General features: G+C 31.5%; 1 protein-coding gene across 2 annotated transcripts in view; it reads right to left on the bottom strand.

Annotated features, from left to right (window-relative positions):
- The window catches only part of LOC143190903 (very long chain fatty acid elongase AAEL008004), a 64,959-nt gene extending 53,061 nt beyond the window's left edge, over nucleotides 1-11,898 (bottom strand). Inside the window, exon 1 of one of the 2 annotated variants that reach the window (XM_076395494.1) lies at nucleotides 11,661-11,898. The gene's annotated coding sequence lies outside the window, so the exon portion shown is untranslated. The remainder of the gene's footprint in view (nucleotides 1-11,660) is intronic. The other variant, XM_076395495.1, reaches the window with a different exon arrangement.
- Between the last annotated feature and the right edge of the window lie 306 nt (nucleotides 11,899-12,204).

The following is a 12,204-nucleotide window of genomic DNA, read 5'->3' as shown; positions in this document are numbered from 1 at the left end:
TCTTAGATAGATAGATGCTCGGCTATGATTTATTTTATTATACTAGCAGGGTCATCAGTTAACCACACTTTTTTTAGTTTGATGAATAGATTTAACAATTAATAAGTGTGTTTTTTTTAATTATTCGGTATCTTCTATATATTAATGAGTAGTGTCTATTTCTGGTGAATCCCAACAATATTCGGTAATCTTCGTTTGCGCATAATTTTGCGCGATTTTCAAGCAATCGAGAGGCACTGTTGTATGTATCTCTGTCTAAGGCTATAGAGAATGTACAAGTAGCGGTCAAAAAAATCTACAAATGAACTAGAGACTTTTGACTTATTGGGTGCAAATATGGGGTTGCACTAAAACATCAACACAACCAGTAATCCAGCGCACCCAAAACAAGCTCCTACGATTAATTGCCTTAATGCTTATCGCTACGTAACCAACGAAGGGCCGCACCATGATCTCGGAATAAAATAGATACACGTAGTGATTCAAGATTTCTTCTTAAAACATGAAACAAGATTGCTAAATCACAGCAATGTGGAAGCAATACAGCTACTACACAACACGCAAGAATTCAGATCACACGAACTAGTTTAGTGTCTAAGTGTATTTATTTAGCTTAAGTAGATTAGTTTTATTATAACTTGGGAAATACATACTGATGTATTAATTCCGTACACGCCTTGTCTAATAACGCAAGTACAACAGAACAGTAGTAATAAATTAATTTGTGAATCAAGATTGTACTAAGCATAGTGAATGTAAGATTTAATTAATTAACAAATATTTTAGGCGACCTTGTGACAGTAAAAGTAGAGACAAATGTGACTAAATGTCATCTAGAGTACACATCATCAAAATCGCAGCTCAACAACCATTTAAGTTTAGTTTGATTGAATATTTTAAAGGTTGGAGATCCCTATTTTAGCAAAAATAAATAAATAAATTCCAATAAAACGAAATTCGACCAAATCAAGCAACCAGCAATAGCTGTCTGGTGGCTATATAACTACTGATCGGCTTATCTTAAGAGACAAAAATATATAAGCAAATCCTTCAAATATTTTAGGTTCTAGCCGAGGCGCTGCCAGCTCCAAATCTAATATTATAGATTATTCGTCGTTTCTGTTGTACGTAAATCAACTACGGAGACTATATCAAAATCTGGCAACGTTGTACCGCAAAATCCCGGCTGGAAAAAACAAATTTCTAAATTTGAAGCACGTATTTTGTGATATGAAACGACATTAAAATGGAAAGTGAATTTGTTAAAACATTAGTTTCGGTTGTTTCCGTATTGTTGAAATCATTCAAGTGAAATTGTATTTTACAATTTTTGTAGAGAGAACAAATGAATGTGACTGCTTTATGAAAAACAATCCGAATTCTGCGAAAATGTCATTCCAACATAGATTAACAAAATTAGAATATCAAAGACCGTCTCCCTTCTTAGTTTTGTAAAATATTTGGAATACCGAAATCAGCCTTTGATTAAATTTGATGTCTGGTAAACAGAGAACAGCAACGATAGTAATAGATATGGTTCTGGAGACATACCATATCATTATACTAGAGATAATTCTAAAGATTATTAAGATTTTTCTGTAAATTTTAGTGCTATTAACTTCATTTGATTCATTTTAGGTTTCTTTAGTAAATGCATTATTTAATTGCACAAATGAAATGCAAGAATATTAACAATTAAAAAATAGCTTCGTAGAATTTTAATCATTTGTTGATGAGTTGTTAATTCTCACAGGACACATAAGACAAAGTAGAAAGCAGTAGAAGCAATATGTATGAAAGCATAGAAGGTAAATTAAGGACAAGCAATCTGCAAGAGTGGAATAAAAAATGATAAAATTTTATTTAAAAATATAAGAAATTATTCCCTTAATCGGTCTTGTCTATTTATCGTTTATACAATATATATTATAGTTGAGAAATATGGATAAAATATAAAGACAATGTGAATAATAATAAAAGTAATTTAAATATGCAGCCGTTAAAATGAAGCGAATAGGACAAATAGTAGAAATTATTAATCATTAACAGTAACTTTGTAAACATTTTAAAGCATTGATAAATGTTAAAATGTTTAACGATTAATGTTATAATATATGTGATATGTGAATATGTGATATGGTATTTTATTGTTTAAACTATGTATCAAACTTTACTTTTACTTTATAGACCTAAGTTTCGAAAAATCAAAATTTAATTTAATGATTGTAACGTGTTTTGTAATTTGTTTAATGCAGTTCACGTATAATCAGATCACACATTCACCAAAAACAATTAAAAATACTCTCATTCCATAAAAAAAAACAACATTAAGATCTCGGAATGAATCTTGAGGTAAAACTAACTAGCTGGAAGAAACATGTAAAAAAGAAATGCAAAGAACTGGATCAGTACATAATAAATTGCTATTATACAGACATACCATGGCGATGTTCCTAAAAAACTAATACAAAATACTATACAAGTTTCCCAGAGCAAACTCCTACGAAGTATTGTATGTACACTGTGGTACTACAGGACTGGTTACTTATACCAGGACCTTCAGAAACCGACTGTCACTTAGGAAGTCAAGAGAATTGCAAGGAGACACAAGGACATACTCCATTTTCATGTCAATGTTGAAGTAATACAACTCTTGTATAACACCAGAATAGGACACACACTCAAAAAAGAATCAAACCATTTGATATTGTGTACTGTAGTGAAGTGCATTTAATAGAAAAACAGCTGTGTCAATACATAATACAAATATATACAAAACAAATGTTATAATAACAGTACTTGATGAAGTATTGTAATTTCAGGTGATTTTATAAAATTTTATTCCAATTTGTATATTTTATTTACCTAAGTATTTTGAGATATTTTAGTACAATACTGGATACCTTTACACAGACTTGGTAAATGTTTAAGAAAATAAAAAAGCATGTGTCATCAAATGTTTGAATTGTGTTGTAATTACTAGTAGCTACGTAAAATTAACCTTTTAATATCTCAGTCAAAGATGTGATGAAAATAAAATAATTTTTAGGCATCCAATAATGCGACTTTTTATTTTTATTGACTGACTGCGATTGATTGGTGATGTGAACAACAACATAAGCAAGGAAAAATATTTTACATTTGCATATATTTCGTAAAATGTCAAAAATAAAAAACAGCAACCCAACAGGAAATTTTTTCAACATGTATTGCTAATCGACTTGGATCATAACATTGCCACCTGTAAAATATCAAGTTAGCTACAGGTGTCTAGTTCGAAATGGTTGAAATAAAAATAGATAAGATTGCAAAATTGCGTAGATATTTCTCATAAGAAACCATATGCTGTATATGTTCAGAATGATGAAATAAAATAAGTCTCTGAAATAAAATTAAATATATTTTTATAACATTTGTCATTTAACATTGTCTTGTTGATTTTCAAAATATGTTACAGTATTGTACATATCCTCTAAAATATAGGTATTGTGTTAGTACCAATTAACTCGATCATTTTTTAGATTTCTCTGAAATTATATGAGATCTATCCAGAACAAACATTTTCTTGTCATTCAAACTGATGCTGCATCTTCCCATCTTACAGATGATTTTTCAGTATCAGCTTTAGCATAATATTAATAACATGTCAGATATATTAAATCTGTTATAATCCTTATAAATATTAAATAAGAACAAACAAAAAAAGTTATGTTTAAACATTTCCATATACTAAAACTGTGTTGACATACCACTTCTCCGATTAAAATATTTTGCCAAAAAGCTATTGTAGGTTCACGACGCACTAAAACCTCAGACCATTTAGTTTCAAAAATACCTCTAAACACAGCTAGGTATCTCGTATGAATGTTAGTCATGGAATTTACCTAGCTGAAGACAAATTATGTTAATTACATAACATGTGAATATTTATCATAGAAAAACATATGGTACTAAATCCGGTTTTAATAATATATTTATAATGGAAAAATAAAAGGATTACCATGTAAAATAGTCCCAAAATGGTTATTTATGACACGATAATAATATTGAAATGAATGTACTACATTAATTATTACATTTTAGCTCTGACCTCTTTCAGTAAATTTTGTTATATGACGTCAATAGATTCAAAATAGCAATTTAAAATTCAGGAGTAAAGGTTCCTGTTGAGTGTCAATTCTTTTAACAGAACACTAATTAAAAGATGGGGCAAAAGTACCGCTGCCATTTTGATTGCTCGTTATCTTGGTTATCTGACGTTTAGCTCAGTTTTGCTTCAACCATTGTATTGTGTAGACGTCCAAATTTTATTATGGATAAATATACGCCACAAGAACGAGCAGATACTGACAATATTGTGTGCCTCACAAAACCACAATTTATCGACTATGTGCGAATTTTCGATAGTGCGGTACTACAACAGACAGGCCTCGCTCTGGAATACAACGACCGTCTCGTAACGCTGAAAATTAGGATCTTGTGAGCGATAGTGTTGCAGACTTTTCAGAAACATCAATTCGGAGACGTGGTTCGCAGTTACACATTTCTGCAAGCAGTTGAAGGCGAATTTTGAAAACTGATTTTAAAATGTTTCCATACAAAATACTATTAGTCCAAAAATTGCTACCGGGGGATCCTGATGAACGAGTTGAGTACAGTAGTGCTAAGTATCCTAAGGCTGTCTGGTGTAAGAAGAAGATTTTGATTGAAGATTTTTCATCTAAATTGATAATGAGCGATAAATGCCATTTTCATCTCAGTGGCCACGTCAATAAACAAAACAGTCGGTTTTGAGGAACACTGAATCCTAAATTAATTTATGAAACATCATTGTATCCAATAAAAACAACTGTATCGGATGGTATTCATGCTGGAAACATCATATTTCCACGAAGACTAATTTCGCGAAGTGGCGGTTTAGCGTGGCCAGCCAGCAGATCTCTGGATGTAACAGCACCAGACTTTTTTTATGGGTTTTTTGAAAATCAAAAGTTTATGTGAATAAGCTCCAAATGATACCACATCTTAAAGACAATATTCGTCACCTTCGTAGCCTCAGATGTTGCAGATGTCATGAAAAATGCCTTAAAAAGAGGCGAAAGTTGCATAGCGAATCATAGTTGCATTCAGCCGATATAATTTTTCAATCATAACGAAAAAAAAATGTAAAGACCAAATAAACTTTTTATGAAAACCATATTTACTTATCTTTCCTTTAAGTAAAGTTATAGGCAATCAAAATGGTAGCGGGACTTTTGCCCCACGTTGTACAAATAAATTCGTTGAAGAACACACAATTGGTCTTAATATTAATTGTTAACTAATTTTCGACATAACATCATTTTGAAAATAAAATATGTTGTTATTTTGATGAGTATAACTATTGAGTTAAGTTCATGAAACTCATAATTATTTCCAATCCCTCTTCCACTCTACTAACTACCTCTATTTCTAATAAATTCCAAAAGGAAAACAACAATTTAAAAAAAAATGAATATTGAAAGATATTAAATATGCAGTTTTCGTCCGCAAAACTATGAAACTATATACACTTCTCAACACTTCTCAAAAGCGCTTTAAGTTGGTTTGTAAACCAAATTAATACTTACTTCACAGTAATTCTTTAGTCACTTAATTATTCGTACCATTTACAGTTGAAAATCCTTCTAACCAATGCCAACTATTTTTACTATCCCGCGCACGATATTCATCTGATTTAGCTCCATTGCTTTTTTGGTTACATTCTATTATTTTGAGTCTTTTTCAGATTATGTTGAGAACTTCTTGATCATAATGATAAATGACTTTTTTCTGAGCTGACATACATTTTTTTAAATTATTACACAAAATTAAACTACTTAAGCTAAAGTTAAGAGTAACATTATAACAAGTTCGTGTGGCTTTTTTGCCCAGTAGCTGTATTTTTCCACCCTTATTTCCTGTTTTAATGCAAAATCTTGGATCACTTCGTAAATCTATTTTATTTCAAGGTCATCTTGTAGCTCTACATTGGATACGTGGCGATAATCATTGATAATTAATAGTAGAACTTTGTCTTGACAGCGTTTACAGCGACTACTGGTTGGTTTGATGTTTTAGTGCAACCTCATAGGTCGAAATTGCCTCTTTGATGATAAATCTCTTTGACTTTAGATCAAGTTGAGAGTAACTTCCGACTACCCTTCAATGTATTCGCAATCAGGTGGTTGGTGCAATCTAACATGTCAGTGTGAATGCATTGAAAGTAATTTTCTATGTCCTCATAAAATTAACGAAAACATAAAAATAAATATCTTAAGACCGGTGAACTTGCTATAAAAGTTCAGTGACTTTATGACTTGATGGTGTGAATCAATAATGGCCGATATAAATAACAATTTTAAAAAAGCGTCGCAAATATTGTTGGTTCGGATTAGGATAAATATCTCTCTGAAGCAGGTAAATTTTAAGCCAAAATTTATTTGATATTTAAATGTGCAGATTTAACCTTGTCTCCTCAGAGGTTACATCGGCCAGGGGAAATAAAATATATATTTAAAAAATATATTTTTTAATAAAAAATTAACCAAATAAATTATATTCTCAGACCCAACCCACAAAATGATTTTGAATGACCGTAAATTGAAATTGAATGAAATAGCAGACACTCACAGGGTATGAGAAAGTTCTGTGCAAAGTGGGTGCCGTGCTAGCTCAACTCACTTTTGACCTAAAACAACCACGTGTTGATGATTCGGCGCAGTGTATGAAGATGAGTAAACGTAACAAACCCGAGTTTTTGCATCGATATGTGACAATGGATGAAACATGGATCCATCATTTCACTCCGAAGTCTGATCGACAGTCATCCGAGCGGACTGCACACGATAGACCCGCTCCAAAGTGAGGGAAAACACAACAGTCGGCTGGCAACTTTAAGGCGTCTGTATTTTGGGATGCGTATGGAATAAATTTAATTGACTACCTTGAAAAAGGAAGGACCGTCAACAGCGATTATTACATAGATTACTGGACCGTTTGAAGGACGAAATAGACGAAAAACGGCTCCATTAAAAAAAAAGAAAGTGCTGCTCTAAAAAATCTATGAATTAGGCTTCGATTTGCTCCCTCATTCACTGTGTTCCCCAGATCTGGCCCCAACGACTATTTTCTTTTCTCAGATCTCAAAAGAATGCTCGCTGGGAAGATATTTTCGTCGAATGAAGAGATGGTTGACTGAGGCGTATTTTGTACAGATCAGATCAAAGTACAGATCCTACTACAAAAATGGTATAGAAAAGTTGGGGGTCGCTATAAACAGTGTACCATCCCTGAACGGAATTATGTTGAATAAAAGAAGTCATTTTGACAAAAAAACGTGTTTTGCTGTGGTAGGCCGGGGACTTTGCAATTGACCTGTTACAATGACAGTGTTATGGTTTTACCAGAAAAGTGGAAAAAGATTATCGTTAAAAATAACCCTCTATGACACACTATTTTTATTTTTTATATATAAATTTAGCTTGTTCCAATTAATTCAACATCTCAAAAACAATTACATATGTCTGATACTTCTATATTCACTTACTTATTTCAAATATGACAAATATAAAATTATTAAGTGATAATTATACCAATGTATAGGATTTTTTAAAATTTGATTTCAAGATTTTTAAAGTTTTTAAAAATTTGAAAATGTTTTCTCTCTTAGAACAACCGTAATTTGGCAAGAAACGTTTATAAGAAATAGTATACATCGCAAATTTACAAATTTTAAATTAGTTTTACCTTGATACGATAAGAAAATATATAGGGAAGGCTCACAACAAATATCAAGTAAATTTGTTCAGTAGAACTTAAAATATTTTGTCAACAGTCTCCAAAAAAAGTAGTTTCCGGAAAAGCCCATTTGAAATTTCCTTTTAGAAAATTGATTTTGTCCCCTTAAGACGAGACCTCCGTAACAATCAATGAATAGATCGTAAAAATTACTTTATTTCAACATTTCTAATCTGAAGGGATAGATGAAACACTGATGCTGAAATGTTTTATCATTATCCGTTCTTACCTCTTTAAGAACACGATTTATTGGACCCAGATTTATAACACATATAATATCAATAATTTTCAAATAAAATAATATTGGGCTTCAAACATAATGTGTCAGTTTAATCACAATTAATTCAAAGTGACATCGTTTCATAAAAATAACCTTATGACCCAATATTTAGAAAAAAATTGATTTAAGTATTAATTTTTTAAAAAATATATTTTAACATCTCCTTTTGACACCAACTATGGGTTTATCTGGACTGGGCCTAAAGTTTAACATGGGCTCCGAACCACTGTCCTCAGCATTAAGCCTACCGACTGGCGAGTGACCAACTTCTCAAAGAAAAGAAATCATCCCAAAATCATCCTTGTCTTACCCAGCCTGGTTACTGGCGTGACTAGGATCATTTTCCTTGTCGGATTTTACACTCTTGCATAGAACATTCACAAATTTTAAACAATCACAAACATAAATTTACGACCATGCCCCAGCAGGATTCGAACCCGCGGCTATCGCAACAGTAGGAGGACCGTCCCACCGCCTTTACCACTGCGTCACTAAGCCGGCTAAATATTAATTTAATAAAACAATACATGAAAAGTAAAAAAAAATAACTACATTTTTCCACATATACATGATTAAAAATCGATAACTATAAATATATAATTCAGAAAACAATGAACTTCCCAACAAAATATAGTAAATTAAGCAAAAATGATCTGGCGTAATACTGAAGCTAGCAGTATTGATATTTCCTTAAATACTAAATAAACCTTAATGACAAGTCTGATAAATAATTCAGAGTTTTAAGGTTGATTAGGTGATTTAAATCGATATCGTTTGTTCACAAAAATATTATTAGATAACCTAATAGTAGTAATACATAGAGTAATACATATATTTAGATAAATAAATACTAATTGAAGTAAGTATATATATATATATATATATATACATACAGCATTATTTGCATATATTTTTACTCTTTACAAACATATATTTCTTGGCAAATTTTTAATTTTCATTCAAACAGAAACAGTAAATGTGAACTGTATTATACGAGAAAGTACAAGGGATTCTATTATGTGTAGTTGTTAAACCTCAGAAAGCTCGAGAAGGATAATTTTTGCCAAGTAGAGTTTATCTATCTGTCAAGTTTACTTTGCGAAATTCCAAATAAGTTGCAATGAAAGGCGTATGTAAAATTACAAATATATAAAATAAATATAATAAGCATTGTAAATTAGTACTGTCAATAGTCTAAGGCTTGTTCCACTTGAAGATGGTGCCAAATTTCAGACTGACCTTTAAAAAGTTGGTCAATTCTTACAAAGAGTAAGTAATATTGCAGCTTTCTTCGATAAAAGTAATTATATTATGTTAATAATGTAGATTATGTTTTCATATTATTCTAAATATTTTATTATAATAAATAATGTTTGTACAGAGTATTATTAAATGAATACAACTGTGAAAACTAGTATAAGTTACACTAATTTGTACATAAATATTGTCAAATTATCACGTATTACCCTTAATTTGCATGACTCCCATAATTAACGAAATCATGTGATACGATGTAGTAATGAAATTAATAAGTCAAGAAAACTGAAAATTATATTTGCCAGAATTAGTAACAGGCCAATTGGAAAGTCCCCGGCTTGACACATAGATGGTGCTACTAGAATTAAATTCATATGTTATTTAGTTAGCCCTAACACTTAAAAGATGCCTGTATATATTTGACAGCTGTCGGATCGTTAGTTTGTGAATTATAGTATTTTGAGTGAAGCAACTTTTGTTATTGTGAAAAAAATAGATAATAAAAAATTTCGCGTGTTGATAAAATATTGCTTTTTGAAGGGAAAAAATACAGTTGAAGCAAAATCTTGGCTTGATGCCGTGTTTCCGGACATTGCCATAAAAAAATCAACCATCAAGGATTGGTGTACGAAGTTTAGACGTGGTGGACGCCCACAAGAGGTTGTTACCGACGAAAACATTAAAAAATCCACAAAATTATCTTGAATGACAGTATATTAAAATTCAATGAAATATCCGACACTCTAAACATATCAACTGAACGTGTACATCATATCATATACGAATATTTGGGTATGAGAAACCTTTGTGCAAAGTGGGTGCCGCGCGAGCTCACTTTTGACCAAAAACAACGACGAGTTGATGATCCGAAGCAGTGTTTGAAGATGATCAAGCGTAATAAACCCGAGTTTTTGCATCGATATGTGACAATGGATAAAACATGGCTCCATCATTTCACTCCCAAGTCCAATCGACAGCCATCCGAGTGGACTACACACGATGAACCCGCTCCAAAGCGTGGAAAAAAGCAACAGTCGGCTGGCAAGGTTATAGCATCTGTATTTTGGGATGTGCATATAATAATTTTCATTGACTACCTTGAAATAGGAAGGATATTCAATCGACAGCGACTATTATATAGCGTTATTAGAGCGTTTGCAGGACGAAATCGCCGAAAAAGGGCCGCATTTGAAGAAAAAGGAAGTTGTGTTTCACCAAGACTACGCACCGTGTCACAAATCAGTGAACACGGTGGCAAAAATCCATGATACTATTTAAAACTATTTATAATTTCCAAAACTATTTATTACAATGAATTGAAAATTTTGTAGCATTAAAAATTGATTTAACTCGTAAACATTTTTTGTGGTTGTAGAAATTCTGAATGGTACACAACCATTTGATGTTGCAACCCTAAGTGCATAAATATCAAAGAAGCGGCAACGAAGAAGCATTCTTCATCATAACAATGTAAGCTCTCACACATCAGCTGAAACAACCACCTATTTGGGTCATATCCTCCGTACAGCCCAGATTTGGCTCCAAATGACTTTTTTATTCCGTAAATAAAGAATACATTTCGAGACCAAAGTTTTTCGGCATCTCAAGTACACCTTAACACATTCAAAAATAATGTTTTGGAATCAAATCCTCAATCACCTCCCTCAGAGTGGAAAATTTTTTACGAAGATTGTTTAAGGTGTATGCAAAAGTGTATTTATCAACATGTACAATACTTGGTTTTATTATTATTAGGCTCAACATATTAATATCTATCATTTAATTTAATTAAAAGTTGGTTTATAAAAACCTAAAAAAAAAAACAAGAAAAAGCACCGTTAGTGCCACTTAATAAATTCTAAGTGATTATAAGATGGATAAACAATAATCCGTAAAAAAAACTTCTTAAGCACAGGTAAATTAAACAATACCAGACAAAACTAACGGTGTTTTCTACATATAATTTGAATATTATCATTGCTAATTAAGAATAAAACATAGAAAACAGGTGTCATTAAGATATAAGAACAAGAAAACAACGGAATATCTGTCTAAAAACAGTTTATAATATTATTAGATTCAAATATATAAGGCATCATGTCAACGGTTTTAGATAAAAGTGAAAGCGAATCAAGCGAATATATCGTGGAAGAAAACAGAGTTTTAATTGCATTGGCTATTATTTATTGCAACGAACTAGAAACATTCTTTGGTAGTCGAATTATTTGGTAGAGAGATTCTGATAAAAATAAATAATATCCATTTTTGTTGACTTTAAAAGGTTAAACTGTAAATGTAAACATACCTTTTTTTATCTCAGTATAAAATCGTCGGCGAAATATCCACTTGTTACGCCAGTTTCTCGAAAAGACAAAAAACCAAACACTGTTAATTAAAACGACACCGAATTCGTACAGATAACCTGTCCTGTGCACAATTCTTGTTCATGTACGTTATAACCCAATAAAGCTCGAACTCATAGTAAGGCAGATCGTTTATAAACTGCCTCCCCACTAAGCGCGCCCGGCAATATTTTGATCTTCGAGGATTGGAAGGAGCGTTTTTGATCTTCGCTGCTTTTTTTTCTCGATGCATGCGAGTTTTTTTGTTGTTGTTGTTACCTTTTTCGATGGAAATAAGGAAACGTTATGTGTTGTTTTTTGTAGGAAGTGATGATAATATGATTTATTATTCATTAAATTTTACACGATAATTATTATAAACACTTATGCAAAATTAAGGTAAAGTTCAGGGTTAAAAAAACAGTTTTATTATGTCTGGTAAAGTATTTGATAATTTTATATAATCACTTTTTATATTTTAAATATAATATAGTTCAATTTCACCGG

Source organism: Rhynchophorus ferrugineus, unplaced genomic scaffold (assembly GCF_030347505.1).
Source record: "Rhynchophorus ferrugineus isolate W39M unplaced genomic scaffold, kcgeb_rfMv2 rfM2, whole genome shotgun sequence".
NCBI classification, from domain to species: Eukaryota; Metazoa; Arthropoda; class Insecta; order Coleoptera; family Curculionidae; genus Rhynchophorus; species Rhynchophorus ferrugineus.
Note: the sequence above shows the minus strand (reverse complement) of the source record. Positions and strands in the feature narration are given on the sequence as shown.